The sequence below is a fragment of the Lissotriton vulgaris genome, chromosome 2_1 (genome assembly GCF_964263255.1).
Source record: "Lissotriton vulgaris chromosome 2_1, aLisVul1.2, whole genome shotgun sequence".
Taxonomy (NCBI): domain Eukaryota; kingdom Metazoa; phylum Chordata; class Amphibia; order Caudata; family Salamandridae; genus Lissotriton; species Lissotriton vulgaris.
The window spans coordinates 1,858,701,609-1,858,727,274 of record NC_141687.1 but is presented as its reverse complement, the minus strand read 5'-3'; the positions used below and the strand labels follow the sequence as shown (position 1 = coordinate 1,858,727,274).

At 50.1% G+C, this 25,666-nt stretch overlaps 1 protein-coding gene across 2 annotated transcripts in view; it reads left to right on the top strand.

Annotated features, from left to right (window-relative positions):
* Window positions 1-25,666, top strand: part of CLPX (caseinolytic mitochondrial matrix peptidase chaperone subunit X) — a 544,085-nt gene that overhangs the window by 311,678 nt on the left and 206,741 nt on the right. The window lies entirely within an intron of this gene.

Genomic DNA, 25,666 nt, shown 5'->3' with positions numbered 1-25,666 from the left:
TAAATAAATTGATTCCTTATGTAGTAGTCAAAATACGACTGGCAACAGTGATAGTAATTCAGTGCCATAACATGGACCCATCATGCAAGGTACTCACTACTGTTAAAGGTGTGCCATTGTCAATAGCAAGCTTAAGAGCTACAGTCCATCATATTGTTAACCCCTTCGATGCTGATGACAAAGCCAGCTCGTCATGGGCGTTACCTGCGCTGCGCGCATGACGAGCTGGCTTTGTCACGTAACCCGCGATTTTCAAATTTCAGCGCGCAGCGGGAAAACCCGCTAGCACGCATGCGGTTAAAGAATGCTGTGCTAGGAAGCATTTCTATACATGTCCATGTAGTGGCAATAGCTGCATGCTTACTTGCAGAATGGAGAATAGCAATTCATTTTAAAAAAAACTCTTGTCATTAAAGCCTTTGCGGAAGGTCTGAAAGGGGTTATTTGCCTTCGCCGGCCCTCATTTCCCTCCTGAGAGCTTAAACATTGTCTTGTTTTCTGCCAGCAGTATCTCCATTTCATGCCAACCAGTCTCTTTAGAATTGCCTTTTTTTCCTACAGTCGCTAGTGGAAAAAGTATTACACACATTAAATTCCTGTGGTGCCATCTTGTTCTATGTCGACTGCTCAGTGCATAAAGAAAACCAAACAACTTTTTGTTGTTTTTACGCAGCCACCACATCTTGGCAGCCCCATCTCAGAGGCAGATATTGCTAAATTATTTTTGTGATGCATTCAGTTAGGCAATGCCAAAACCAAGTGCACAATGTATAACCTACTCCGAGCACCTTCCACTGGCAAGGAAAGATCCACAGTGGGTAATATTCCATTAGAATGCATTTGTAAAACTGCCACAAAAACTTCAATCCACATGGTTCCTAGGTGTTAATGTGAGAACCCTCACGCCGGAGGCAAAAGTGTGTACAGCATGTGAATCTGCATCACCAGATGGGGCTAATTCTTTCTTACAGGTTTCCTTCTTATTTATTTTTTATTTTATTTTATTTATTGGGTTTTCATAAGACATACAAATGAAAGGAGTGTGCATTGCATCATATATATCAAAACAAAGATATAAAACATTCAGAAGCTATCCCCCCGTGATCGATCAGTTCAGTACTGTGTTTGCTCATAGATAAATTCGAACAATCCATTTGACATGTAATAGTGCATGTCATACGCGACCAAAAGTGACCTTCAACTTTTGCAGTGGTTATATCCTAATCTTTAGTCCGTAAATATTGCACAAGTGACTCCCAAATGTCTTTTGGTCTCGAAGTTGTTGGTAACTCCTCGGCGTAGAGTTCAAGATTCTCCTTGCAATATACAAGGTCTTTAATCCAGTGGTCTGGTCGTGGTGCAAGAGAGCCCTCCCATGTCACTGCACCCTTCTTTTCGCCATCAATAAAGCCACTCATATGAATTTGCCAATGGCCCCTTTGAGGTACTAAGTAAAATTCAATAGACCGGTCTGAGGAATATACGTTAGAGTGACAGTTGTCATTACCTTGAGCCATTCCAGCACCTCAGCCCAGAATTCAGCTACCCGTCCACACTCCCAGGCCAAGTGCCAGAAGTCTGCACCTGACACCTCACATCTTTTACATGTATCACTGTCACGAAGGCCGTATTTTTAGCTGGCATGTGATATGTTTGATGTGGGTAATTGAAATGCAGTATACGCAAATTGCCATTCAATGTAAACGCACTAGTGAGTTTACAACAATATTCCCACTCTTGTGCCAACTAAGGATGTAGTCTGGCGTTCCATTTATCCAGGCTGGTGTGGTCTCCTATTGCTTTCTCTTCCCTAGCTGCCCTGTATAGTTTCGTTATTAGCTTTCGTAGCGAGGGGCTGACCAGGAGCATTTATAGCACTTGCAATGTCTGCTGCTCATCCGGAAAAGTTTGGTAGTGTGTCTGTATTGCCTTCTTGAGTCTATGGAAAGTAAATAAGAAGAGTGGGGAACTATTATGGACATATCCCATTTCCTCATCCATGAGGAAACTGCCATTAGGGAACAGATCCTGCATACTGTCTATGCCTGCCCGTGCCAGTGTGTGCATAGCACCCGCTTCTTGAGTGACTGATAGTGCTGTGTGATGTGCTAGCCGGAGCGCCGGGGCATACAATGGGAGTTTCGCAGCTAGTCGGCCTTTATCCTGCCATCCCCCATTTGTGTTTATATCTTGCCTAGGAGTGCCTCTGTGGGTGTTCGATAGTATACATTTTAGTGGGACCGAGTGAGCATCCCCATCTTCCACCGCAACGTGAGTGATAGATTTTTGGTGACAAAGATAGTACAAATGCATGTCAGGCACGCTAAACCCGCCCTTGTCATATCTAATGTCAAGACTTCCAGACTCACGCTGGCTTGCTCCCCTCTCCAGATCAGCTGCACCAATAACGAGCGTAAGTTTTTGAAAAAACGTTGCCTCAGTCTTATTGGTATATTGCTTTACAGATCCAGAAATCAGGGCAAAATAACCATCTTGATGAGCTATGCGGTCAGCCAGTGACCGCAGCATCTTTGACTAGCGGTAAACTTGCTGCTCAAGTTTAGCGCATGCAACGCCGTAGTTCTGCTGTATTACTATGTCTGGATCCCGGTATACCCACACCCCTAAGTATTTGACTGTGTCGGAGGACCATACAATTGGGAAGTCCAGGGGGTGAAATCAGTGTGCATTCAGTCAGAGGGGTTAACCAGTGACTTGTTCCAGTTAATACACATCCCTGAAAAATACCCAAATCTAATATATTTGCACAATACAGGCGCCAGGTACTCCTGCAGTTCTCGAACAAAGAGCAGCATATCATTGGCATATAATGAAATGCGCACAGGTCTTGTGCGAATCGCAATGGTTGTTCCCTGTGTCTTTGCCCAATAATGTAGGCTACTGGTTCCAGCATTAAGAAGAAAAGGAGCAGTTATAGAGGACACCCCTGTCGTGTGCTGCAGGATACGAAACATGTAGCCCCATTCAATCGAGTCAAATGCTTTAGCCGTATCTGACATAATTGCCGCCGCAGCCGGCTGGACTTCCACCCTTCGTCACGCCCGATTTCCAACCCGATGTGGATACGGAGCCGGACCGGCATCGAGGGACGCCAGATCCGGCGCTGATGGGTACTTTTGTGCCTGCATTCCACCCTGGCCATTTTCAGCCAGTTTGGCTGCCAGAGGAGGCTAAGGAAGACTGGAAGGGGTCTGAGGACCCTCTCACTGCCAGCTGGAGTATGATCAGGACTGGAGAGAGGACCTGGGGGATTCCAGTGGTTTGGATACCTCACCAGACCTTGGCATGTTGTCTCCTCCTACCGTGGCAACGGAGGAGGGAGTGCCTTACGCAGTGGTGTTGGGTAGGGCCGTCGAGGCTCTACACCTCGAGCTATCTACTGTGGCAGTCAGGACTAATCTCCTGTCAGAGGTGCTACAACAGCATTGATCTCTTCGGAGCCCCTGCTGCTGTTTAATGAAGCCCTCGTGGACATCCTTTTGGGTACCTTTTCCAGGCCCATCACAGGGGCTCATGTGGATAGGATGGTTGCCCGACGCCACCGTCCGGCCCCCTGGTGACCCCACTTTACTCTCTAAACATCCCTTCCCCGAGAGCTTGGTAGTCCAAGCCTCAACGTCCCAATGCGCATTCCCTACCACACCACAAGACCGGGAATCCAAGAAGCTGGATCAGTTTGGGAAGAAGTTGTTTTCTTCCTCCAGCTTAGGGCTGCGGTCGGTGAACACTGCTTGCCTCTTGGGCCATTATTCCCACTCCGTGTGGGATACGTTGATGCAAGTGCTGCCTCAGTATCCAGAGGAGGCCCAGGCTCTGCTCTCCCTTGCTGTTGCCGAGAGGGGAGACGCAGCAAAGTTCGACATTCGCTGTGGACTAGACACTGCCGACTCACTGGGTGGGACTATTTCAACGTCGGTGGCGCTTCACCGTCACTCATGGTTGAGAACGACTAACTTTTCCGGCGACCAGGCAGACCATGCACTAGAGCGCTTCAAGGACTCTCGGGCTATGGCCAAGTCCTTGGGCCTCTACACCACACTGCCTTTCGCCCCTTCCGTGACCACGGAAGTGGTGCCCCCAATAGGTTCCTTTCAGAGCCACAGGCCAGCACAAGTTGTTCAACCTCAGCGCGGTCGGGGACGTAGAAACCACCGACATGGTTCTGGGGGCCAGAGGGCGGTCCAGTCCACCACCGCACCCTCTGCAGCAGCCTCCAAACCCTAATAGTCCGTCCTTTCAGGCCCATCAAACGCCAGTGGGCGGCGGAATCCACCATCACCTCCTCCACTGGCACACCATCACTGCGGACAGGTGGGTTTTGCAGATAGTCCGAAGGGGCTATTCCTCCCCTTCGAGACTAGCCCTCCAGTCATGTCACCCCATTACCATCGCCTGTCGAGGGATCATCTGACCCTTCTCCAACAGGAAGTTAGGCTCTTTTGGCCAGTGGAGCCATCAAGCACGTTCCTCCCCAGAAGTAGGTTGTGGTTGCTATTCCCACTACTTTCTGGTGCCCAATAAGGACAAGGGCCTGTGTCCTATCTTGGATCTCAGGGGTGTCAACGACTTCCTCCGGGAGGAGAAGTTCAAAATGTTGACCCTGGTTCAGGTCTTGTCTGCCCATGACCCTGGAGACTGGATGGTGCGTTGGACTTGCAGGATGCTTATTTTCACATCCCCGCCCTGCCGGCCCACTGGCATTACCTGCGGTTCACGGTAGGCCATAAGCACTTTGTTTACCATTTTCCCCTTTGCACTTACCAGCGTCCCTCAGGTGTTCACAAAAGTGATGGTGGTGGTCACAGCTCATCTGCGCAGATCAGGGGTTCCAGTTTTCCCCTATCTCAACGACTGGCTGTTGAATGAGGGCTCGCCCCAGGCAGTAGGGGGGGCGGAGATTGCTGGCAACTAAGATGGTCGCTTGAGCGTGTAGCTCCGCAATAACCACCTAACTATCCTCCAGTATGCGACTTCTGAGGAGTGCAATCGGTAATGTAGCGACTGATATAGCCACCGGAATTGCTGGGGAGTGGAGCGCTCTTACTCCAACAGCCGTGCTACCCCGGACGCCGAAGCGGGACACATCTACCTGCTGAATGTGCGGCTAGGCCTGAATCACTGGACTCCTGTGGTCAACAGAGGCGCCACCCCTCCCCACCCCTTCTCATTGAAGTGGCAGCTGGCAGTGTCCCACACCCGGCGGTGAGGATTCGTTCCCCTCCTGTCACTGAGCGACGTGCGGACCCTGCACCCTCTGGTTTCCCCTCTCGGCCTGTGGAGTTGCTGGGTGGGCTGGAAGCCTCTGAGGCGAGTGCCAGCTGGAGCTCTTTTGACTTGGACGACTCCATACCTGCAACCCACTGTGAGAAGTCGCGAGAGGCCTTGCTGTGGCGGCCGAATGCCGGGAGATCTCTGTAGGTGCTCTTCCTGCGGCGCTGCTGGTTTGGAGCTCAGGACATTTTTTGTGTTTTGACTGCGTGCTACGTGGTGAGACTGGAGCTGCATTGAGAAAGAGGTGTGCCTGCCATTTTAGAATGCATGTGCTCTGCCCAGTTTTCGCTGCTTCCTAGATGTTTGGAGAGGGCGCAATTGGGGCGACGATTCTGCAGGGCCTGATCACGAGGTGGGATTTGATGGTGATCTTTGCCTAAATGAGACCGGCTATGTTGGGAGCTGCAACTTCTCTCCGAGACTAGTCCACGCCTGGAGTGTGCACCTGACCGAGCGGCCCCAGACGCATGACGCACATTCGCCGCAGCCACCCCTGAGGAGCCGCTACTGCAACACAGCTCGTTCAGCTAGGCGAAAACGGGCTTCTTCCTCTCCACTTTAGTCATTACCAGTGGAGGGCTGGGTAAGCTCTGTGCTCCTGGATTGGGGAGAAGTGTGCTGTATTGAGGGGTAGGCGCCTGTGTTACTTTGTGGAGGAAACTCGATGTCCACCAAGGAGTGAATGGTCGCCCCCCAACCCCCTTTTTTTTTTTGCAACCACAGCGGGCACTGCAAGGCTCCTTTACCACCCCCGGGTATCCTGTGGTTGCTGAACGGAGCGGTTCCAGTTCGATTGCAATACTCATATCTCGCCATCACAGACATGACCTGTTTGTGTCCACGTGCAGTCGGTGGAAGACTTGCATCGGCTGAGCACTCGACTTGGCACTGCTTGAAAACTGATCGGAAATGGGCATGGTCGACAGAACTTACCTAAAACTCACATTCGATCAAAGGAAGTCGAAGGGACGTGAGGCCACTGTAGAGGATGGTGAGAAGAAGCAAGACCTGCCTCAGGAAGAACCAGAAGGAGACATCCGTACCATGCGGGCAGAGATGGAAAAGGGCCTGCAGAGCAGCCTTTCTGTACTTGGCTCTAAGTAGACTCTCTTTCCTACCGTATGGATAGAATGTCTGAAAGACTGGACAAACATTCACAGTGTTTGGATATGGCAGAACGCCGGGTCATGGAAGTTGAGGAGGCACAGCCGACGCTTGACGTTGGCTACCAGCAGTTGGGGAATGTTATGCAGGTCCTGCAGGACAAGACAGAGGACTTGGAAGAGCGATCGAGGCGCAGCAACCTTAGAATTACAGGCCTTCGGGAGTCTACCCCGACTGGCAATATGGAACAGTTTGTTGAAAATTGCTTTTCACGTTCCTAGGACATGAAGCTTTCTCATCCATGTTTGTCGAAAGGGCGCACCGCTCCTTGGGTCTGCGTCCCATTGCCGGGAGCTCCGCCGAAGCCGATCATAGCGAAGCTGCTTAACTACCGCGACTCAGCACTACTGACTGCCAGGAACAAACAACTGCTCCAATATGAAAGCTCCACTATATCGCTGTTCCCTGATTTAACTCCCAAAGTGTAAGAGGTGCGCCTGCAGTTTGCCTCATTGAAGATGCAGCTTTGGGAGAGCAACATTGACTATGCTATGCTCTACCCTTCCAGGCTTTGGATTAATCGCCAAGGACAGTCTCGTATCTTTACAGGCCCGAAGGCCTTGCAGAAAGCAATGAAGGACTGGATCAGGGACAAACGTCGAAGCTTAGTTAGAGCCCCACTGGATGAAGCGGAAGGAGGCAGTTTGGAAGAACAGGACTGATTATGGGACTACGTACTATGCAGATGAGATTATTTCAGGGGAGTTATGTGAGGTTGAACTGCCTTGTGAGGAGTATTTATGCCAAGATGCCAGGTTTAGTGCCTTTTCTCTAGTGCTGAAACAGTTTTGTTTTTTTTAATGTTTTTTTTTTGTCCGCATATATGTATATGCCACCAGAAAATGATGTATGCTCTAGATGGGATCTTTCAGAGCCTTTCGCACATATAGACTTAGATTCCGCCCCTGGATTATGTGCACGGCCTACCGAAATCGCCCAGAGGTAGGCTGTCTCCTTGTCCAACTCCCTATTACCTTATTACCAGGGAGGACCGGACCGGACCACAAAACCTCTGGCATAATCATTGGACTCTTGATTATTTTTCCGACCAATCTTTTAGCGCGGACCAAATCTTATTGGCACTCTCTCCACCACACAACCTATCCGACTGGCCAATCATCATAATACTTTTTAAGCAGTCAGCAAATCTTGGGGGTGGGGGGGCTTTGACTTCCACTCTCTGCAGATTTCCCTCTTGGCAATAACTACAACATAGAACAAGAACTGTGTGGCTGGATTATTCATTGAGTACCCCTGTGGGAGGCCAAAGAAAATCAGCCTGGAGGAACAGTTAAATGGTATTAGTAAAACCTCCTCCAGGAAATCACACACATATCTCCAGTAACTGGTAATTTCTCGGCAATCCATAAACATGTGTAGGGCGTCTGCAGCCGAAGAATTACACCTCGGACAAAGATAATTTTCAGCAGATATCCTACATAGTTTGGCAGGGGTCCAATAAAACCTATAAGCGGTGAATAGGTGGTTTCTTCTAAGATTAGCTGGTTTGATTATCTTTTGTGACATAGTAAATGAGTCAGCCTAGACTTTCTGTATCTCCTCTCTATTCCCGTTATGGAATTGCCCCATAGACTCATTATATCAGAATCCAGGCTATCCTTTGCAGTCAACAGAGTATTGTACCAGAAGGCCACCTCCCGCTTCCAGCCTTGACCTCTGCTGATGAAGTCTAGAAACTGGGTCTCCTCAACCTCTCCACAACACTGTCTTCCCCACCATGATGACAATTCGTAGTATTTGAATCTTGTAAGGGACCAGTCAGTTAAATTAGATAAAGATTCCCAATCCTAGAGTTGAGTGTTAACGCAGAGGTCTCCCCACTTTCCCAAGCCTGCTTCCTTCAGTGGTTGTGCCAGCCTATCCAACAAGCAGTCCGGGGGGCCCGGGGAATCCCAAATTGGGGCTTGTGTGTTATAGTAGGGGATCCCCAGGATCTTCTGAATATGCAGCCAGATTTTGAGTGCCGCCTGTAAAATCTTCAAGCGAACCTTTTTGTAACATTTTTGGTCCCCAAATTTATATAGAAAAATTTCAAGACCTTGAGGCTGGTCCGATAGCATTGCCTGAAAAAGACGGCCATGTGAGGAGGAATCTAACTTATTAGCCAGCATTCAAAAATTCTTAAACTGGAAGGCATAGCAATAAAAAAGCAGATCAGGTAAAGCCAAGCCACCCAGTTTCAACCCCCTTCTCAATTTCCTCCACGCTATCCTTGGAGTTTTTGTGGCCCAAATAAATGACCCAATCTTCCCTTGGAGGTTAGCAATATCCTTGGGGTTAAATATTAGAGGTATGCAATTAAACAAAAAGTTTATTTTGGGCAGGATGGTCATTTTAACCAAATTCACCCTTCCATAAATGTTCAAAGGCAAACCCCCCACCTAGTTAGTAATGTATCTACCTCCTTCACCACTGTGTGCCAACTAGTTTTAGAAGTATCCTCTAGTTTCTGTGTGAGATATATACCTAGGTATCTAATTTTAGGTTTGGCCCCCTGTACCGGATCTGTGCTGTTCCAACTCCTTATGTCCATTTTTCTTTATTAATGTTGTATCTGGATACCCTGCCGAAGTCTTCAGCTAATTTAAATACTCTAGGAATAGCCTCAGTAGGGTTAGCAGTATAAAGGAGGAGATCGTCTGCGTATAAAGCTGTTTTAAGTTCCAATTCCCCCATTTTAAAAGGTGTGATAAGAGTCCGATCTCAGGGAGCAGATGAAAGGCTCGATATATACATCAAATAGGAGAGGAGACAGGGGACAGCCCTGCCTCGTTCCTCTGTAGATATTAAACCAGTCTGTCAGACCCCCATTAATCAATACCTTAGCCCGAGGACTCCTATACAAAGATTTAACTCCCTATATAAAGATAGAGGGGAACCCAAAACGTGTCATAGTCTCCCATAGAAACACCCAGTTGACCTGATCAAAAGCTTTAGCAGCGTCGCGACAATGGTGAGTGGCAGCCCTTTATCCTGAGCTAGATCGATTGCCCTAACCACTTGAAACGTAAGCTCGTTGAGCTGCATGCCTGCCTGGTATAAACCCTCTCTGATCTGGATGAATGATAGCCTTGATGACCTTAGCTAATCTGGTTGCTAGAATTCCCGAGAATATCTTCAAATCAGAATTTAAGAGAGAAATCGGTCTATACGACTTTATTTTTTGAGGATCTTTATTCGGTTTTATGATTAGGGCAATCGTAGGCAATCGTAGCCTCCAGCCATGAAGGGGGAACTTCACCTCCCTGTAGGAAAATTCTGTTGAAGAGTGTCATAAGCCCGGGCAGAATTTCCTCCAGGATGTCCGCATACACCTCTGTCGGCAAGCCGTCATGGCCAGCGGCTTTCCCTCGACTCATCTTCTTCACCTGCACCCTTATCTCTCCCTCTGAAATCTCACTGGCCAACATGGTCTTATCTGCTTCACACAATTGTGGCAAATCTCTGAAGCCTAACCAAGCCTCCATCTCCTCGACTCCACAACAGCTATCCTCTTGATATAACCCCCTCATAAACCCCCTTGCTTCCTCCCTAATCTTTTCTTCTTCCAACAGCAATGCCTCTGAATCCTGCTGAATTAATGAGTCGATAATATTCCTACTCCTCTCTGATCTTGCCTTCCAGGCCAAGAGAGCACCACACTTCTCTCCGTACTCAAAGTTTTTCAGCCTGCTAACCTCCCACCTATCCTTAATTATTTTATTGCCCCTTGCTTTAAATCCTGACTGTAATTCTAGGAGTTCTTTTTCCAACCTCGGGATGTTGTCCCTATCCGCGATGGCTGCTGCCTGTAGTTGTAATTCTTTCTGCTTTATAGTTTGCAGGTCATCAGTATCTCTTTTCTTACTTAACCTCCTTCTATAGGTCATTTGTGAACTTAGTATGCCTCTCAAATAGGCCTTATAAGATTCCCACCCCAGTTGCTCTGTGCCAGTGCCTATATTAAAACGGAAAAACTCTATAATACTTTCCCTAACCTTAAGTTTACTTTCCGCATCCAACAAAAGTTTATATCCAAGGTCCATCTAACCTCTATAGACCTAGCCCTTAAATTAATTACTAGTTCCACCACTGAGTGGTCGGACAAACCTATTGGAATATGAGATACAGACACGACATCCGGCATTATAACACGATCTACCAAAAGATAATCAATTCTAGTATACTGTTTATATTTTTTGCTATAAAAAGAATATTCTCTGACACATCCTGTAAGTTAAAGTCCCTCTTTATGTTCCCAAGAGCTGAAAAATAATTTTTCGGAACACAATATTTTGCTCTATAAGTACTGTCTAACTGATTATCGAAAACTAGATAAAAATCTCCCCCCAATATCACCGGTGCAGTATGTTGTAGTAACATACCCCCTAATTTCAAAAGGAAACTAGAATTATCCTCATTGGGACCATAATATACCGCACATGTGTACGGAGAACTACCTATGGAGAGGGCTGCCACCAACCATCTGCCAGACTGATCGGTGTCCCATTTCAGGACCTTAATCCCCTTATTTGCTTTAACGATGATGGCTACACCCCTTGAAATACCCTTTTGCCTGGAGCATAGTACCTCATTTTCCAAAAACTTGTTTGCACAGTTCCTCTAAATGCGTCTCCTGTAGTACATACATATAGGCTTCAGAATTTTTTAAGTATTCACAGACCCTAGATTGTTTTCTTCTACCCCCTAAACCGTTAAGATTCCAGGAGAGGAATTTATTACTATGTACAGGGGTGGGAGCAGGAGGTATAGAAGGAACTGAGTCTGAAACCTGGAGTAACGATTTTAAGGAGGGTTTTATTTTCATATACGCTTTTCTTCTCCTACTAGAGTCTTATTCTGGCAAACTCGTCCGGCTCCGTTCTTACACCCTTGGGAAAAGCTGGGAGTTCCAGGGTGGTTCGGCCACGCAGGGGAGGTGTATCAGCCAGACCGGTGTTTTCGGCACAATCCTCCACAGGCGATTCCCTCAGTATACGTCGGGACAGTAAAGAAAGGAAAAAGAAAAGCAATCACTGGGACGTCCGGAGCAGGATATTCGGGCCGGGAGTGAGGGAAACCAAGTGCGCAGTGTATTTACAGCAGCTGGTACAGTGCCGATAGTGCTCGTGAGGGAAAAGGTACTGGGAGACTGTGCAGGTATTTACACAGGCTTTCAGTCGGTAGGCTGGCCACTCCGTCCCACCCAACCCGCAACTCTGCCCCGTACCTTTGTTAGCCACGCTCCTCCCGCGGGAGCGTGGCGGGGCGATTCGCAGAGACATTGGCCTCCTGGCTTGATGTCCGCAGCTGGGCTTGTCGGTGTTTCCTCTTCTTCTTCTCCGCAACTCTTCGATTCCGCTCTTCGTCTCCACTCCGTAACACCTTCCTCCTCCGGGGAAACGTCGTCTTCCAGGAACCACCTCCTTTTGGCTCTGTGACTTTCCAACTGGGCGGAGCTACGTTGTCCTGAAAGGCTGAATTAAAGGAGTCTTGTTCTATTTCGTCCTCGAACTTCCATCGGTGTTCGGAGTCTGACAGTAGCCACTCCTCTGGGTCAAGGGAGTCGGGCTGTTTAAAGGGAACAGAAAGGGGCGTCAAGGGAACAGCTGACCACCAGTCTTGGGTATTACCATGTTCTTCACAGGAGCGTCCCGCCCCGTCACATACTAATAACCCTACTGACAGCCATATCTGAACTTAGACCAAAACACGCCCTCCTTCCAGAGCTCCAGCCAGCAACCTAGCCATTTTGCAACATATGAGGACATTTTTTCATTTCCCCCCCCCCCCCCCCCCCCCCTGTGACCCCTCCCAAACCCTCCCCCAGGATACCCACCCATCTACCAGGCGCTGCTCTTTATTGTTTTATTTTTGCGGAGACAATATACCATTTATTTTTATTTTTATTTTATTTTATTTTTTTCCCCCTTCTTTCCCCCCCCCCTTAAATCCTTATTTCAGCCCTAAATGAAGTCCAGTGAAAAGAAAAAAAAGAAAAAGACTATACACTTTTTGACCCCCCCTTTTTTTCTCCCTTAAAACCCTCACCCTATGTCACTCCACCTGTTTAAATCTTCTTCTAATAACTTGAAATATAACTATTTCCTCATCTGGGCCAAAAGTTCGTCAACTTCCTCCGGGTGATTACAATTGTGCATTTTATTGTTCCACATCACCTTTAGGAGAGCTGGGAATTTCATCTGCACTTGTGCTCCCAATGACCTAAGTTCTGGCATCCTAGAACCTAATTCCCACTGTCTCTGGGCTGTCCGGCCTCCTATATCAAATCTAATTTGATATGGGTTGGCTCTATAGTGAAGGGTGGAACGTGTGAGACACCTACTTAGAATTAATTCCTTGACACTATTTGTCTGGAAATTAACAAGAATCTTCCTAGGCGCCTTCCGGTCACGGTGTAACCTAAAGGGGTCTCTATGCACCCTTTGAATCTCTGCCTCAAGATCAATATCGGGTCAATCTTTCAGGACCCCGTCCCGTAATAATTTACACACAAATCCCTTGATATCCTCCACTTCCTCCTCCTCCAGAATTTTCAAAATTCTCAAGTTGTTCCTACGGGTCTGCATCTCCAACCTCTCCATATCCATCAATAGAGACTGGCTCTGTGCCTTTAGAGTAACGATATCCTTAGAATTGCCCAATGTGGACTCCGATAGCATAGAGACCTTACTCTCCAATGCACTGGTCCGGTGCATATGTCCTCTAACCTAGTCTCCAACACGTCGAATCTATCATGCAGACCCCTTTGATTAGCCTCAGAGACTTCAAACTTGCTCATTAGGTCTTGTCTCAATGATTGAAATAAGAGACTGATCCTGTCCACCTCTAACTCAGTACTAGCTGAACCTCCTAACTGCTGAGGGACAGGACTGCCTTGGGACATCCACTGGGCCTGTGTCGAAGTATGAGCTGGAACCTGAGCCTGAACTACGATCAAAGACAGGGACTGGGACTGAGATTGGGACTGTGTTGGAGGAGACTGTGGTGCCTGAGTCTTACTAAGGCCAGCCGAGGCCAGGGGCAAAAACGGGTCTGCGGGTTCAACCTGAGGCTCTACTGGCTCGTTAGGCTCTTTTGGAGGGACTATTGGTGGGAGAGGGGCATCGCTTAATGAGATTACTGGCGCGGGACTGCCCGCCACACTCATCCCCGCTTCTGGGTTCTCCTGGAATTCCACATCCTGAATAGTTCCCAAAGGTGAATATCGGTTCTCCATAGTCAGGGTGGTTAGAGTTGTTGGATCCAAAACCTGGTCTATAACCCCCACCTCTGTTGCCACTGCCTCCTTCGGACCCACCAGGTGCTCCATGATCTTAAAATAACTTTTAAGAGATGGGGTGTTCTTTTGTGCCTGCAACTGCTGAGACGCCTTAATACTTCCAACCTTCTTGGCTTCCCACTTTTTTTTCTTTTTATATGGAGTTAATGGGGTTGCCCCCCCCCCTCTCCACTGTGACTGCAGCGTCAAACACACCCTTCAACTCTTGTTTGGACCTTAACTGATACCTGTTTCTATGTTTTAACTCTACCACAGTCTCACTCGGTTTGCTCCCACTAAGTACAGGGAGAACTGCCACTAGGTCAGGGGCCCCAGACGCCTCAGTCGATTTTGTAGCACCCCCCCTCTCTCAAGGGGTTAACCGAATTCACCGATTCTGCTGCTGCTGCTGTTGCCGGTAGCACCAACTCCATACAGCCTCCCCCACTTGGAGCCTCCTTACCGGTGTGTGCAGTGTAGAGAGACGCTGCTGCTGAGAATTGCCCCCAGCAAACCGGACCCCTGAAGTGTAGCAACAGGAGAGCCACTCATGCCCGACTCCACAAACTGCTCCGATACACTCTCGCCGATGGAGCCGCCACTGCAACTGCTGCCGCTGCCGTCGGTGTGAGGCGATCCTGCCTGCTGCCTACAAACGCCGCATCCACTATCCCTATGCGCCTCAGGGTCCTAGCGCGCCGGAGCGCTGTTCCTGTTATTCTGCTTCCGCCGCTACCAAGAAGGAAAAAGATGCCGGTTACTGAAAAAAGCCCAGAAACCTTAAAAAACCTTTAAAAAAATCAGGTGCTCCGTCAGACCCGTGTCCGGTGGCTGTGATGAAAATGGCCCCAGATCTGATAGTTTCATCGCTGGTGACCATTTTCAACATGATGCTTGGGACAGGAGGTTTTCCAGCTTGTTGGAAACAGGCATCAATTTTGCCCCTACTAAAGAAACCTAACCTGGATATTAGGGACCCAAATAGTTATCGCCCAATAGCAAGGCTCCCATTACCAGCTAAATTATTAGAAAAGGCGCTGAACGCTCAATTAAGTTCCTTCCTGGCGGCCACTCAATCCTTGGACCCCTCTCAACATGGTTTTAGACCTTACCATAGTACGGAATCCGCCCTCATTAAAACAACTGAGGAGATTAGAGCAGTGACCGATGCGGGAGGGAGGGCAGCCCTGGTGTTGCTGGACCTCTCTGCGGCCTTCGATACGGTCCACCATGGGATTCTACTTGACCGTTTGAAGGCCCGCGGAGTTCAAGGGAAAGCGCTTGACACACTTAAAGCCTTCCTGTCCGGCAGAGTCCAGAAGGTGGCTTTGGGAGAATACGAGTCAAAACCCTTCATCCTGCCCTGCGGAGTTCCTCAGGGCTCGTCCTTGAGCCCTACGTTGTTCAACGTTTACGTTAGCTCATTGGCGCCAGTAATTCGGGCACAAGGGTTTGATCTCCCATCCTATGCTGACACCCAGATCGTGGTGTCGGTATTACCAGGGAGGGAAGAAGAAGTAGCTAGGAATTTACAGGAGTGTATGCTGGCGGTTGGAAACTGGATGGCAGTTAACTGCCTTAAATTGAACTCGGCCAAAACCGAAGTTATAGTGTTTGGTTCAAACACCAACTTTTAGAGCCCAAGCTGGTGGCCAGACCAGATGGCTAAGGCCTCCACTCCAGTAGCGAAGGTGAAAAATCTAGGGGTGTTGATCGATGATCAACTTACTTTCCGGCCCAAGGTCAGTGCTCTATCTTCCTCAGTGGCCTACCTGCTTAAATCCATTCGCAAGATCCTTCCATTCTTCCCTGACAGTGACAGGAAAACAGTGGTCACAACGCTGGTCATGGCAAAGTTGGATTATTGCAATGGTTTATTTCTTGGTGCCCAACAGGGGAGTACTTAACAAATTGCAGGTACTTCAAAATGCGGCGGCAAGGCTTATTTTGGGGATCCCTAAACTTGCCTCCGTGTCTCAGGAGTTGGTCAAGCTGCACTGGCTTCCAATGCAAAAGAATTCTTTTCAAAGCCCTATGCCTAGTATTCAAGTCCTTACAAGGCAAGGGACCTTTATTCTTTCGGCTGCACTTTTATTGGTACCGTCCAACGAGAAATCTTAGATTAGCTGACATGGGGTTGATCGTGATGCCTCGTTTTAGGAGGGCACGGTGGGGAGGCAGAAGCTTTGTGCTGGGTGCAGCCAAAGCTTGGAACACCTTGCCCCACGCTCTCAGGAAACTGACAGACCTAACGGCCTTTAGGAAAGCATTAAAGACTTGGTTGTTCACCATTTGATTCCCTAACCTGCCTCTATCTCAGGAGTGACACTTAGCGCCAGGACACCTACGGGTAACAGAGCGCTGTACAAATGCCAAAAATAAATAAATAAATAAAATAAACCTAAAATACGATAGCCCCCAGCCTCTCACCGCTTCAACGGGGGACCGCCATCCTGTCTTCTTCGCTTCTCCGCTATCTACCCGCCACAGCGGCCTGCAGTGCCGCCGAGTTACGGAGGTCCGCGACCGGCGTTAGCCTGCCGCCGCCATGTTCCCCCTGCAGTGTCATGCTGCTACCTCAGTCTAGTGCTGGAACTGTTGGGGGATGGCGCGCGCAGCGATAGGCTGCGGGAGGAGACTGCTACAGAGGTTTAGCCTACTTGTTGGTCCCGATAGTTGAAAATCACGATGCTGGGATGGGGATTAATGGTATGATAACCTCAGAACTTCTAACTCCTAGAGGTGGTATGCAGAGCAGAGTACAAGGTAGGGGTCTCATTCAGTTTAGGAGTATGGAGCGTGCTACCTCTGCCCGCGAGTGTAATGCACAGTTGGGGTATTGTTTTTTAGGGGATGGGACCTCTGTACGCAGTATTGAAGTATTTGCAACTGCTGTTTTCTTTCGGGATGGCTCAGGAGGTCCGTTTGCCAGTCTCGTCTAGTCTCAGTTTGGGATTGCCTGGAGTGGGTGGGGGGTGGGACAGGTTGGAGTTTTGAGTGGAGCAGAATTGGTAAAGGACACAATACACTTTGTACACTTGCTTGCACATAAAGGTTTTGAGTGTCGGAGAAGACCTGGGCGCTCTGCCGTAAGTGGACGCATAAGAAGTTGTGGGGTGCTACAAGTGGGTGGTGCAACTGGGTGAGTGGAATAACCCTTGTAACCACTGAAAAGGTAAACCAGAACTGCTGATTAAGCAAAACATTCAAAGCAAGAATACCCTATGCGCACACACATGTAAAATCATAACATTGTATATAGATAAATATACAGAAGTTAAGTAAAACATAGGCAGCAGAAATTAAGGGATCTCCTGTGTAGTATTAGTCCAATGGAGTTCTTTAATTTTCTTTCACAAAAATGCAGCCAGCCGACACGTGTTTCATCGCTTCTGCGAATCCTCAGGGCTCAAAATCGGCTGTATCTAGGGAAAAAGGTCGCTCTGCCGGTGATACTTCCGACCCGGTACGGCCCGTAACCTGTTCAGTGAAAGCAAGGAAGTGGAGACGGCACCCTGTGGTGAAGAATCCAGTACTGCAGTGAAGAATCAAGCAAATGATATATCAAAGTTCGAAGAGGATGGCCTAAAAATCCTTCTCGAATTTCCCAAATGTGGTAATTCGGGCAAAAGGCCCAGGAGCAGCGTGAGAGGAAAAGATGCAGAGCGGATAACTCTGTAGTCTCTCTTTGAAAGGTAGCATGAAGCGTAAGAGAAAAGGGAGCAGAGTGGGTAACTTTGTAGTTTCCTATTTTGAGAGTATGCGGCAGTACGTGAAGTGTGGCTTGCTCCCGGGTCGCCGTGTTCCTCGTTGAGGACACTTTGTACAGTTACTATGCAAGTCACAGATTGTAATGGCTCACACTGACAGGCTGAGTCTGCCAGAGAACGATGCAGCTGGTGGCTCTCAATGCGGGGTGGTTACACAGGGTAAACTGCGTGCTCTCACGTGGAACGTGTGAGGTCTCAGCGACCACAGGGAACTACACAAGCTGCTGGCCTACCTGACCAGGCATGGCATTGACGTTGCACTACTACAGGAAACACACCTTCCTCTCTCTAGTCCACTGCTTCGTAGTAGGGGCTTGCAGGGAAACATGCACGCTGCAGGCTTCACCACCCATGCCCGGGGGTTACTTACATGGGTTCGCCCCAAATCTGCCCTCACACTTGAACCTTTGCATACGCATGTTGATGGTATATATGTGATCTCCAGCTGTCAGGGTAAGGTACTGGACGTACTTGTTATAAATGTTTATTGGACCAATTATGACAATCCTGACTTTTACTTATCTGGTAAGGTGCAGACCTTTGGGTGAGGCAGTAACTTTGGGGCGGGGACTTAAATTTAGTATTGAATTCGGAACGTGACCGCTCAGGGGGACCAGCCAGACAAGTCACTACTGCGGCTAGAGCACTCACAGATTTTATGGTACAAACAGACCTGCATGATGTGTGGAGACTGAGGTTCCTTGATAAAGGGGGATATACACATTATTCGGCATACCATAACTTACATACACGTATTGATTATTAGTTGGCCTCTGGGCAACTGTATGGCCATGTGAGGACTTTCCTCATTCCCCGGTTCTGGTTGTTATTGACACCCCCTTAAAGATTGTCTCTCCCCCCCCCCATCCCCCCTACACTTGGAGGTTCCTCCCTACTGGATGCGATGTTTAAGGCTGAGCTAGCAGAGGCAATTGAAACATACTTTGACAAGAATGTGGGCTCGGTAGAGAGCTTTCAGGTTGTGTGGGACGCGTTTAAAGTGTACGTTCAGGGGGTCACCATGTCTAAGTACTTGGGAGTTCTCAAAGTGCTGCGCGAGAGTTTGGTTGACTTGCAGGCCACTTTGGCCAACTTAGAGACACGTCTCCAACAAGGTATTGATGATGAGGTGATGTGATAATTCAAGGCCCGACTAGAAGAGTTCCAGGACACGGCTGATGCTGAAATTGAACATCTCTGTAAATATGCCACTGCTCTCCTATAAACAGTGAGGACGAAAGCCTGGTACAGTCCTTGCTCATTTATTAAAGAAGCGTCAAACACACAGGGTCACTGAACTTAAGTCAGCAGAGGGGGAGATGCTATCTGACGACTCTGCTGTAGCGGAGAGATTTAGGCAGTTTTATTCGACATTGTACTCTTCACGTAGTTCAGGCACTGAGGAGGACATTTTTGACTATTTAACACATATTAAGTTTCCCTGGCTGACTAACACGCATCGCGAATTCTTGATGTGTCCGTTGGAAAAAGAGGAAATACTCCTAGCACTTTCTAATAGGAGAGCCGGTAGTACCCCGGGGATAGATGGCCTGACGTGGCCTTCTATGAGGCGTTTTTGGACCTACTGTTGCCGCACTTAGCTGCTTTATTTGTTGAAATGTGTGTGTTGGGCACAATTCCGCTCTCAATGAGAGAAGCTGTTATTGTGGCCATCTTAAAGCTGGGTAAACCACCTGAGGAGTGTTCGTCATATCATCCTCTTTCATTGTTTAATATAGACACTCAAATCTTTAAAAAGATCTTGGCTTATCGACTGGTCCCTCTGGTTCCAATGTTGGTTGCTCAGGAGAAGGCTGGGTTTGTTCCGGGACATAACATTACTTATAATGTACACAAAGTGTTTGGTGCCGTCCAGCATATTACACCTGATACTCATGCAGTAGTGGTGTTTCTAGATTTGTAGAAGGCATTCGACTCCGTTGAATGGCCTTCATGAGACAGGTTCTGTTGCGAATGGGCCAGGGAGAGGTCTTCTTGCAGTTATTAGGAATACTCTATAGCTTGCCCGCGGCCCGTATTAAAATTAGGTACTTTGTAACGGATCCTATACGTATCATGAGGGGTACAAGGCAGGGCTGTCCCCTCTCCGATTCTCTATGCTTTAGTGGCCGAACCCTTAGCCTGTGCACTATGTGAATATTATAGATATAAGTATTCGCATCTCAGGCTATGACCTCATAGTTCCGACATACGCGGACGACACGCTTCTTTATGTTTGAGATCCTGAACGGCATCTCTCATTAGTCTTGCGGGAAGTAGTACACTGTGGAGGGTTTCAGGTCTGAGAGTCAATTGGTCAAAGTCCATTATATTCCCCCTTACGCCATCCACAACTCAATTCGAACTGGATTACCCATTGCAATGGACGACCGAGTCGGTAAGATATCTTGGTATCCAAGTGCACCCGGACTCTGAAGTGGTTTTTAGGGAAAATGATGGCGTGTTAGTCAGTAAGCTTGAGGATGAGGTGGATAGCTGGATTAGTTTGCCGTTGTCACTCCTATGTAGAATCTCAATATTGAAAATGGTGATACTCCCTCGTATATTTTTTAAGAGGCAAACAACTTAGGGCAAATTCTCACGTTACCTTATCACATGGGGGGGCTGGGGGCACCCAATTTGTATCTTTATTATAGAGCAGCACAGAGTTCACATGATCATCTTTGGATACACCGTTCGCCAGACTTTCCTCATCTGCGCATCGAGCGGGAGGTTGCTACCCCCGCCTGTTGCCCATGTTGCTCTTTATACCTCAGGACTGGCATTCTAGTCTCGATAAATGCGACCACTCACGCCTGGCATCACCTCCTAAAGATGCGGGCTGGGGCTATTCTGTATTCACCTTTAGCTCCCCTGGAATGGTGTCACTGTTTGCCGCAGTGTAGAGATGGGCGTAGTTCGCCCATTTAACTCCATCGGGGTCAACACTAAAGGGGATTTATTTGACGGGGCGCATGAATGTGGGGGATACTACGCCCTCACTTCTCAACAAATTTCAATACCACATAACCCGTCATGCGCTTCTACAGCTATTGGGGAGTGACCTGGCTGAACCACCAGATGTGACCGCCCTCTCCTTAGTCATAAAATCGCAAGCCCCGACTGGACTAGTGTCTCAAATTTATAAACATGCTATCTTGTATAGGGGAGAATCATTTTACATGGGCCCGCTAGGCCTGGCAAAGCGACCTGAATAAGGAAATCGATGACGATATGTGGTTGTACTGCTGCCTTAATACGAAACGAGTTTAACTTAATGGTAGACACCATTTGATACACTTCAAATACCTCAATAAAGTCTACTATACCCCGAAAAGGCTTGCAGATATGGATTGAGGGAAGACTCGAGATACGAGCGTTGCTGCGAGCAAGTAGCTGACTTTATGCATTTAGCATGGTTTTGCCCGCTGGCTACGAAGTTTTGGGAACATGTGTTTTCGGAAATGGCAGCGATGATAGGGCAAGCACGTACACCTGAGCCGGCTCTAGCGCTGTTAGGTGACTCGAAACCTTTACCTAAAGGTATGCGCAGATTAGTTGACATGGGGCTGATGGTGGCCAAGCGTAGAGTGGCGATTTGTTGGTCAAGGGGGCCGCTTCCTACGACAGCTCAGTGGGCTTTTGACAAGATCTTCACCAAAGAGCTCTTTGAGGGCCCGTGAGGTACTGCAGCGCCACCCCCACGAGGAGCAGTGCCCAATGATGATGCTTTACACTCGCAAGGGTGTGTGACAGCACAACAGACACAGGAATACCTCTCCTCACTCGGTCACACTCATACCTTAGTTTTGGAGACTCCCCGCCCTAACTTGCAACCACAATAGGCTGCAATCTTTCCTCTCCCTCTTATGAACTGGTACCACCATTTGGAATTATCATTATCTTTAGCTCCTTGTCCACCTCTCCTTTGAATTGTGGTCACAAGGAATAACTAACTGTTTCTTTCAGATGAGCAAGTTACTTACCTTCGGTAACAATATATCTGTAAGAAATATAGGTTAGTTATCGATTGGTTACCGCCCCAGACATCAATCAATCAATCAATCAAAGCATTTGTATAGCGCGCTACTCACCCAGAGGGTCTCAAGGCGCTTGGGGGTGGGTGGTCCTCTACTGTTCGAACAGCCAGGTCTTGAGTGGCTTCCTGAAGGAGAGGTGGTCTTGGGTCAAGCGGAGGTGGATGGGGAGGGAGTTCCACGTCTTGGCAGCCAGGTAGGAGAAGGATCTTCCTCCCGTTGTGGCTCTTCGGATGCGGGGAACGGCGGCGAGGGCGTGGTTGGTCGATCGTAGCTGGCGGCTGGGAGTGTAGAAGGTCAGGCGGTCGTTGAGGTATCTGGGGCCTTGGTTGTGGAGAGCTTTGTGTGCGTGGGTGAGAAGTCGGAACATGATTCTCTTGCTGACGGGGAGCCAGTGCAGGTCTCTCAGGTGTCCGGCGATGTGGCTGTGTCGGGGGATATCCAGGATGAGTCGTGCTGAGGCGTTCTGGATGCACTGGAGTCTTTTCTGAAGTTTGGCTGTGGTTCCGGCGTAGAGGGAGTTGCCGTAGTCCAGTCGAATGGTGACGAGGGCCTGGGTGACCGTCTTCCTGGTTTCAGTGGGGATCCACCGGAAGATCTTGCGCAGCATGCGTAGGATGTTGAAGCATGACGAGGAGACGGCGTTGACTTGTCTGGTCATCGAGAGGGAGGAGTACAGGATGAAGCCCTGGTTCGTTGGTTTGGGTGTATTGCCCAGGGCAGGGGGCCACCAGGAGTCGTCCCAGGATGAGGACTTCCGTCTTATCTGAGTTCAGTTTCAGGCGGCTGTTCCTCATCCACTCGGCTACGTCTTTCATCCCTTTGTGTAGTTTGGTTCTGGCGGTTGTGGGGTCGTTGGTGAGGGAGAGGATCAGCTGGGTGTCGTCGGCGTAGGAGATGATGTTGAGGTTGTGTTGGCGTGCGATGGCTGCGAGGGGGCTCATGTAGACGTTGAAGAGGGTGGGGCTGAGTGATGATCCATGTGGTACGCCGCAGATGACTTCGTGGCCTCAGATCTGAACGGGGGGAGGCGGACTCTCTGAGTTCTTTCGGCGAGGAAGGAGATGATCCACTCCAGTGCCTTCTCCTGGATTCTGACGTTGTTCAGGTGCTGCACTCGGGTGCGGTGGCAGACCATGTCGAACGCTGCGGAGAGGTCCAGAAGGATGAGGGCCGCTGTTTCCCCGTTGTCGAGCAGGGCTCGGATATCGTCGGTGGCTGCGATGAGGGCGGTCTCGGTGCTGTGGTTGGCCCGGATGCAGGACTGCGAGCGGTCGAGGGATCCATTCGTCTCGAGGAAGGCGGCCAGCTGTCTGTTGACGGTCTTCTCGATGACTTTGGCAGAAAAAGGAAGGAGCGAGATGGGGCGGTAGTTTTTGAGGTCGGTGGGGTCCGCTGATGGTTTCTTCAGTAGGGCGCTGAGTTCGGCGTCCTTCCAGTTCTCTGGGAAGGTGGCAGTGTTGATGATGTCCCGGAGGTGGGGTGCGATGACTGAGTCGGCCTTGTTGAAGACGTGGTGAGGTCAGGGGTCGGTTGGTGATCCGGAGTGGATGGAGTTCATCGTGCGGATGGTGTCTTCGGTGTTGACCGGGGTCCAAACGCGGAGGGTGGTGGTGGGGGGTGTTGGTATGGTCGTAGGGTGCGTCGGCTGTGAGCTGAAACTGTTGTGTATGTCTGCGATCTTGCTGTGGAAGAACGAGCCGAGCGAGTTGCAGAGGTCTTGCAAAGGAGCGATGTCGTTGTTTCCGGTGCTGGGGTTCAAGAGCTTTTTGACGATGTTGAAGAGTTCCTTGCTGTTGTGGGCGTTGTTGTCCAGACGTTCCTTGAATGCGGTTTTCTTGGTGGTGTGGATCAGCTGGTGGTGTTTTCGGGTGGCGTGCTTGAGGGTGGTCATGTTGTCTGTAGTCGGGTCTCTGCGCCATGCTTTCTCGAGGCCCCGGCAGATCTTCTTGGAGCTCTTGAGTTCGTCGGTAAACCAGGATGCTTTCTTGTTGCCGGGTCTGACGGGGGGGGGGGGTCTTCAGTGGAGCAAGGTCGTCTGCGCAGTTGGTGATCTACCTTGTGAGGTTGTTGGCGGCTCGGGAGGGTTCTGGCTCAGGGATGTGGTGAGTTGGTCGGTGGTGATCTTGTTCCAGCTTCTGCGGGGAAACTGTTGCGGGTGGTGGTGAGTGGTGGTCCTACTGAAGCTGAAGTGGATGCAGCTGTGGTGTGTCCAGTGGAGTCCGGTGGTGTGGCTGAAGGAGATGTCCTTGCTGTAGGAGAAGACGGGGTTAATCGTGTGGCCGGCGTAGTGGGTGGGGGTGGTCACCAGTTGCTTGAGTCCGAGGTTGGGGAGGCTGTCCAGCAGGGTGGTGGTGTTGCGGTCTCTAGGTGGAAGTTGAGGTCCCCAAGGAGGCTGTAGTCAGCTGAGGGGAGGGCGTGCGGGCTGATTAAGTCGGCAATGTCTTCGCTGAATTGTGTGCATGGTCCCGGGGGTCTGTAGATGAGGGTGCCTCTGAGGGTGGTCTTGGGGTCGGTGTGTATCTGGAAGTGCAGGTGTTCGGCGGCTGTGAAGGTGTCGTCGGAGTTGGTCGTTATGCGGATGGTGTTCTTGTGGACGATGGCGATGCCTCCTCCGGTTTGGTTGACGCGGTCCCTCCGGGTGATCTTGTATCCGTCCGGGATGGCGATGGCGATGTCGGGGGCTGAGGAGGCGTTCATCCATGTTTCCGTGAGGAATGCGACGTCTGGTGATGTGGAGTCGAGGAGGTTCCAAAGTTCGACGGTGTGTCTGTGGACGAAGCGGGTGTTGAGCAGGATGCACTTCAGGTGGTTGCTGCTGGTGCTCGGCTTGGCGGGTGCGGTGCAGGTCCGGAGGCAGGACAGCTTGCAGGATTGGCAGGTGAAGGGTCCGTGGGTGCGGCCTGGGGTGGCTCGGTGGCAGCCGGGGATTCGGCCGGTGTTGAGTGCGTTGAGGGTGGCGGTGTCGTAAGTCCGGCGGGTGGGCTGGCAGCTTCTGGGGCCAGGGGGTCTGGCGCTGGGCGCGGACGGGCGCAGACGGGCTTGCCTTTGGCGCACAATCGGCGCGCCCGCTGCGCGTCAACTCTGCAAGTACGCATGCACTCTGCCATAAATGGAGAGTGGGGGGGGGGCGGGGCGAGGGAGGAGCAGCTGGGAGGCGGGAGCGGGGTGGCGAGTGGGGGGGAGCGGTGTGGAGATGCGGGAGGGAGCAGGGGTGGGGCCGCGGGGGAGCAGCGGCAGGGAGCGGGGTGGGGCAGAGAACAACTGGATCGACAATGGGACAATAACAGAACCAGACACGAGATAGAAAACAGCAACGATACAAATACTGTTAAAAAACGAAGCAGGCACAGAGGGAGTGTCAGGAACAGGGAGCCAGACCAAACAGGGGCACAAAACATATCTTAGCGGTGGCGGCAGCGGGAGGAGATCGGGCACACTCTGGGTGGGCCACGCAGCAGGAGGAGCGACCGGACTGACCGGGTCAGGTCAGGTCACCGCTCCTTGCCCCGTGAACCTCGCCTTAGGAACCCTTGTGGGAGAGGAGCAGCTGGGAGACGGGAGCGGGGAGGCAAGTGGGGGGGGAGCGGTGCAGAGATGCTGGAGGGAGCGGGGGTGAGGCCACGGGGGAGCAGCGGCAGGGAGCGGGGTGGGGCAGGGAACAGCTGGAGCGACAATGGGACAATAACAGAACCAGACACGAGAAAGAAAACGGCAACGATACAAATACTGTTCAAAAAACGAAAAAAACGAAGCAGGCACAGAGGGACAGTCAGGAACAGGGGGCCAGACCAAACAGGGGCACAAAACTTATCTTAGCAGCGGCGGCGGCAGCGGTAGGAGATCGGGCACACTCTGGGTGGGCCACACGGCAGGAGGAGCGACCGGACTGACCGGTTCCATGAACTGACTTCTAGGGCTGAGGACATCCTTCAGGGCCCTAGTTTTGTGCACCAGTGGTCAGTGTCTTGCATGACTGCGCTTCTGGCATGGAAAGTCGTGAACAGAACTGACGTCAGTGCGTGAGGGCGGCGTCTATGTAGAGTCATCCCGGCGACCACAATGCCAAAGACGGATGCGGAGTCGACCTACGCCACCTTCCAATGCGCAGGGGTACTACT